We start from the raw sequence: 6,420 nt of genomic DNA on the forward strand, positions 1-6,420 counted from the left end.
TGCTAAGTTAAACATAAATATAAGCTGAGTAACTGATCGCAAGAGAATCCATGTGACCGGTTGGTTGGTCACCATTTGTCATTAGGTGTTGGATTAGATCGCAAAGCACCGGTGAGGAGGCGCCCCATGGGGCGCCCCAACCACTAGTCCTAATAATAAAGGAGCTAAGGTTTCTGCTAAAATTTGCGTCCAACAATTTTTAAGATCCTTTTACCCTCCCACCAAACATCATATAACGTAGAGTGCCACGTACCGGTTCGTTCGTTCGTTCTCTTTCTTTTCCCACGAACCGAACGAACGCCCGCGTCCATGCCGTCAACGTCTGCAGGGGCGGAGACGCTCCAGGCCACGTGCGTCTGCAGGGGTGGGGGCGACGCTCCATGCCGCGCGCATCTGCAGGGGCGCGCTCTGACGGCTCCTAGAATATGGCGCCCGTCGAGTTCGTTCTCCCGTAAGTACATGTTCAGGCGTGAGCGTGAGAGCACATTCCCGGAGATAGAGACGTCGAGGAGGACGTTGGAGAGACGCCAGGGAAAAGAGCAGCTAGCGGAGGTCGGCGTCAGCCGAAGTGTAGCGGCGGCGCGGCTGGTGTAGCATGGCGGCGGGGGTCGGGCGCGACGGAGGCGGAGCAGAGTATGACAGGCGGCGGAGCGCAGGCTAGTGGCGTCGGCCGGAGACGGAGCTAGCAGCGCCGGCGATGAGAAAGCGCGTGTGGCAGCGCGGGTTGGGTCTTGCGTGCTGTGTGTGGTGAGCTGAACCTGGGGAGAGATAAGGGAAGGGATAGGATTGGAGGGGCATCGGTGGCTGGACCTGGATTGGGATATTGGGCTGGTACGGTTAAACAAAGTTCTCTCCCTGTAGAATAGATCGGTGATTGGTGCTAATAATAATCCCACCTCGCTTCTTCACATCGACTTCTACCTATTCATATACGTTGTCAAGTTGCAAATCAACAAGGAAGCAGCATAGATTGGGATTGGACTCAGGTCCAGGAAGGAATTCAAGTATGACCCTTGCTAATATGAGCTAATTGTCTTTCGAGTGAGAGAGATTGCGGCCTATAGAATAACCCGCATAAAACCGGAAACGTCGGGTCGGCCGGACGAGGATGGGGGGCGGAGAGTTGAGCTAGATTGCGGCCTAGAGAATAACCCGCATAAAACCGGAAACGTCGGGTCGGCCGGACGAGGATGGGGGGCGGAGAGTTGAGCTGGTTGCCGCGCTGGAGAACTGTAGTACAGGGCCGGGCGAGGATGAGGTGCGGAGCCAACAACGAAGTACAGTCATGCTGTGCGCGCGCACGAAGCTCAGCCGCATCCCCCACTGCTTTGGTCTCTTTGCAATTTGCTTAGGTGATGCGGTTTACTGCTACGTTTTACATTTCTGTTTGCTGCTAGCTGATGTTATTTGCAAATTTTTTTTTTTCAACCTACAATTTCGGACATGTATGTAACTCTTTGCCTGATACTCCCTCCCTGTCTCACATAACTAAGAAAAGCATTCTAAATTGTTAACTGAATGTTATTAAAAATTATTTAGTCAGAAAATAATACATATGATCCATATATATTTAAAAATTATTGCGTCATATCCTAAGTTTCCTAGAGACTAAACTATCCATTTGCACTAGAATAAAGATTACAATTTATTACGGAAGTCACAATTTGTACATATTCACCTCTTATTTTGTCCGCATATGATCCCTTTCAATCTTCCAAAGCCGCCAAGCTAGCGGTGCACCACAGTTCAACGCATCCGTGGCCAGCGACCTCGCTATCTTTGTCAACCCGCCACTACTACCTAGCGCCCTATTTCTCGCGTATGAAGGCCCACCAGTACTAGCCAGTGCCTTATTCCTTGAGTACGAAGGACCACTGGTATAGTGGGGTTCCCGGTGCAACGTACGAGCACTTTTGCTTGTCTATACCTAATAATAAAGGGAAAAGCGTTTCCGTGGTTTAGTCCCTGTTTCCGTCGTCCGTCGTTGTCCGTCGTTCACCTATGTCAATTTCGTACGCTATTACCTGCCATAATATCTGAGCAAACGTATCAAGTCCGATCTCTGCGCTTACCTTGGGGAAAGAGTCTAGGTCGACACACTCGCGTACGGTTACACAGGGCTCACATATATACACGGCTCGAGCCTCGATCAAGCTATCCATCGATCAACTCCATCGTGAATGGATCTATCTTCGTCGAGGATCCGATATTCCAATCTGGGCGCCGAGGTGGAGGAAGAAAATAGCTGCAACCTGCCTGCAATTGATGTCCAAGGAAGGGGTGTGTCCTGGGCGTCGTGTTTTACCTCAGATTGTCCACAAGGTCTTGTCCCGCCGGCGTGAGGCGTCGCACGGCCACTGCGTAATCAACGGCAACGGTGCCAACAACACACGGCTCGACATGGCGCTGGCGGATCCATGGTGCTCGTGCTGCAGTATGTGGTGCACCTCGCTGCTGCCGGTACAGTGCCGTACAAGAAGCGGTTCAGCGAGGATGAAGTGGAGATGGACGACGGCCCAGGTACAGCGTGCCTCTACTGCTCTACAAGTCTACAAGACAACCACAAGACGTCCCAAGGCCTCCATTGCTTCGTTGATCACACAGCCATGGGGTGATCGACATGGATTCTATTGCCCGTTGATCAAGTAAAGGCACCTGCAGTCCATGGCCTGCCTTCCCATCGCATTGGCCGCAGTCAGAGCACACTTATTCAGATAACGATCCGAAATTGGGGTTGTAACCGGATTCTCTGTTGTTTCGGTGGATTCAGCGGTTTAATCTCTGGCAATCGTCTGATCCCTCGCGGATTGCCTCCTTCTAAGAAAATACCAGATGTAGGAAGAGGTGCCCGGATATGAAAATTTGTGTCTGAGGCTCTGAATGAACTGTCCTATGGCCGACTAAAACTAGAACTATTTCAATTGTTCCTATTGTTAAACACGTATCGTCAGTGTAGTGTTGCCAAGTCTGAGGAAAGTATCTCAGCCGCCGAGATGCTGACCATGCTCTGATGCTTTTACGATTTTGGCCAAATCTTGTGTGATGAATTTGACGGGTAGATGAAAGAAAACAAGAAAGGAAGCAGTGTAGAAACGTGTGATGGAAATCAAGCCTAGGAAAACAAGGTAGTTAATGAACCAAAGTCGACATATCGTGTGGGATGCAGTCAGTTTATTGACATCAGTTTCTCAAAGTTCACATGTAAAAATAGTATGCACCATCTTATTTCAGTTTTGATTCAATTATAAAGGAAGACTAGATGGTAACAGTACAATTGTGATAGATTTCGGGGGGAATTTCGGATAGCGCTGATGATTTTTCGTCGAGAAGTTGATATTATTTTTCACATCCGATGCAACGCACGGGCAAATTTACTAGTCTATACCTAATCTATACCTAATAATAAAGAAAATAAAGCTTCTTGTTGGTCCGTCAGTTTTTACCCCAAAATTTGGTCTTAATTACATGCCTTGCCACCGGTAAGTGATAAAAAACGTTTCGTTCAAACCTTCCATAGAAATAGAAATCTCCTGTCGCTGTAGTTTTTCATGGGCGTGGGCCTTGGTTTCTTGAGTCCGCCAGTTCTTGCTAGACCAGTCCGCAATGCAAACTGCGGCAACCAATTCCTAATCAATCACCGGCTCTGGAACCAACGTGAGATAATAATACAGTAAAAGCAGAAGAACGTCTCTGGAAACCACCGACTCTGTGTATCCCTCGTGTGATCGTCGCTTGAGCTCTCGTGGAGGATAGAAACTCTAGATCGATCGGGTATACCTTTCGTATTTGACAGGTTTCCTAGCTCTCACATCCTCCATAAATATACACAGCATATGGAGGACAGGAGGAGACACGAGAGATCAAGAAGGCTAGATCGATCACGACGAAAACGGCGTTTTCCTATCCCCTACGAAGACCTGCGCGTCGCAGTGCGGATTATCCCCACCAAGGAACTCGAGCGGAGGTGCTTTGAGCGGTTGAGCCGAGAGAATCGACAGCGTTATCTCGGACTCCGGCGACCGTTTGCAATTTTGCATCGTTTCTGTCCCGTGCACTTGCAGACCAGATAGCGGCAGGGAAGAGTCGCGTCCGCTCGCGGTATCACGCGGGAAAGCAGCGGGAAGAGAGAGCCTGTATGCATGGACAGAAACCGAGATTCGATAGAATCAAATTCATTCCGTAAAATTTCACGGACTGGGACGAAAATCCGGCCACCCCGCGCCGCGGACACCATTACAGCAACGCCCAGCCAATGGATTTGGCAGCTTAACGACCAGCAAGATCCTAACGCCAGCCACCCCACACCGCGGCACACGGCTATGGGTCCCGTCGGCGACCTCCCTGCCACTGATCTGAGGCAGATGGCGTTGGAGTCATGGTACAGGCTGCTTCGTTCAGTTCCGGGCTTCCGTAGGCTAATCTTCCAATTCCAATGCGTACAGATTCCAATCCCTCCTACAAAAGATTCCACTTTTTGACGTGGTCTAGCCGCAGGCCGATGTATAAAAACTTCCAGCAAGAGGAATATTAATCGGCGGTATGTTACAAGTACCACTGAAACTGCTATTTGTAATTTTGCGAGACAATCTATTAGCTTCCGTTGAGATGATCCATATGAAGCTTACGTCCAGAGTTCGGTCAGCAGGTTTATCTAATGTCCTGTCTTTTGTGTCAAATACATTATGTGATTATGTTGGATGATGAACTTCACACAAAGACTCCTTAAATGATGTGGAAACAATATTGTTACTTTTGTGCTCAAATATATTATGTGATTATATTGGATGATCCAACTATGGAGTAGTACTACTCAACGTGAGATAGATCCTTCCAAGCTCCCACTAATGATGTCCTCATCAATTACTAATGAGATCAATTAACTGCTTGATTAAGCATCTGTGGTATGCCCTCAACAATCCGACGACTTATTTTGTGAAACTCAGTGGTGTAGTTTTTCTAATCCCGTTGCAATACCTAATAATAAAGGGAGAAATGTTTACGTCGTTTGGTTTGGTTTGGTAAACCAGATGTGTCATTGGTCTGTTTCCCAACGGAACGGCCGACCTAGATCGTGCATACGTGAGAACTGAATCCTAGCTCACTGGCAAGGCTAGCGGGTGCGCAGCCAGCCTAACTGGGTTCGAATCCCCATCTCACGGTAATTTCGTAGGGAGAGGCGGACATCAAATCGGGTTATCATCATAGCGTCCATCTGCGAATCTCATCCTGTCTAATAACGTATAGTCAAAGGAGGGATCATTCCCCCGTTAGCAACATTTTAAGATCGTGCATATGTGCCCGAAGAGGAGTCGCACCTTGCCATACTAGCTGAGATCCTTGACTCATGTGGACTAGAATTCGAAACAAATAAGAACTCCTCCGCGCTTTCTCTACAACACACCATCATCGAAAACATGTTACTCGCCTGATTGTTCTCATGCAAGTCTAAGAGATGCCAAAATTTAAATAGAGACAACACGGTTGTTAGCAAGATTAATATGCTTTGGTATCTTGTGAAATGTACAAATGGAGGATTTAATTCCCTTTTTATTACAAAGTTTAAATAGAGCCATGGAGACATACTCTTTGTACACTTCTATTAAGTTTAAATGGACTGGGAATTGGGGCTAGGAATTCCGGCAACATGCCGGTAACCACGGTATTTCACTCGATAACCAAATCCCTGCTAACCACATGAATCACCATGAAAAGTAACACTAATTCTTGACGGTACCAAGGGCCCCTCTTATCAAGTACGTTTCATCTCGTTAAAATAAAATTCTATGACTAATAGCTCTTAATTTATTTACATTTATATCTTAATAAAATTTATGAGTGGTGCCCACCATCATTGCAAGTATTCAAAATTTAATTTGGCTCAGCGAGGGGCTCCCAATCTAATATTATTAGAATTGATTATGTTCATCATGCATATAAAACATGATCACCATCGAAAAAACGGGCTTTCGACACATATGGTTCATCGGAGTCATTTGATATTTGTTTTTTCCGATGCAACGCACGGGCCTCTTACTAGTCTATACCTAATAATAAAAGCGAAAGAGTTTCTTGTTGGTCCGTTTTTTTCTACCCTAAATTTTGTATCGAAATTACAAGAACTGCCACCGGTTAGTCAAATAACGTTTCGTTCCTTCGTATTATTCCGAACAGACCGGCGATAAAAGAACGCCCCCGAATAGAACGTTTCGTCCGGCTGCTACCGGAGGAGCACACGGGCAGGAGCTCGACTTGGAGTTGCGGAGGAGGAGGACCAGCAAGGCGCCATGCTTGGACAGAGGCACATGGATCCAAACGGCGGAGCAGCAACCAGACATCAGGGACAGGAGCAGTCAGCGCCCAGCACGGTGGAGGCAGTCGAGGCATGGCGTGAAGAGTCGCTGGAACGAAGACAGGCTTCGG

The sequence above is a fragment of the Lolium perenne genome, chromosome 5, assembly GCF_019359855.2.
Source record: "Lolium perenne isolate Kyuss_39 chromosome 5, Kyuss_2.0, whole genome shotgun sequence".
Lineage (NCBI taxonomy): Eukaryota > Viridiplantae > Streptophyta > Magnoliopsida > Poales > Poaceae > Lolium > Lolium perenne.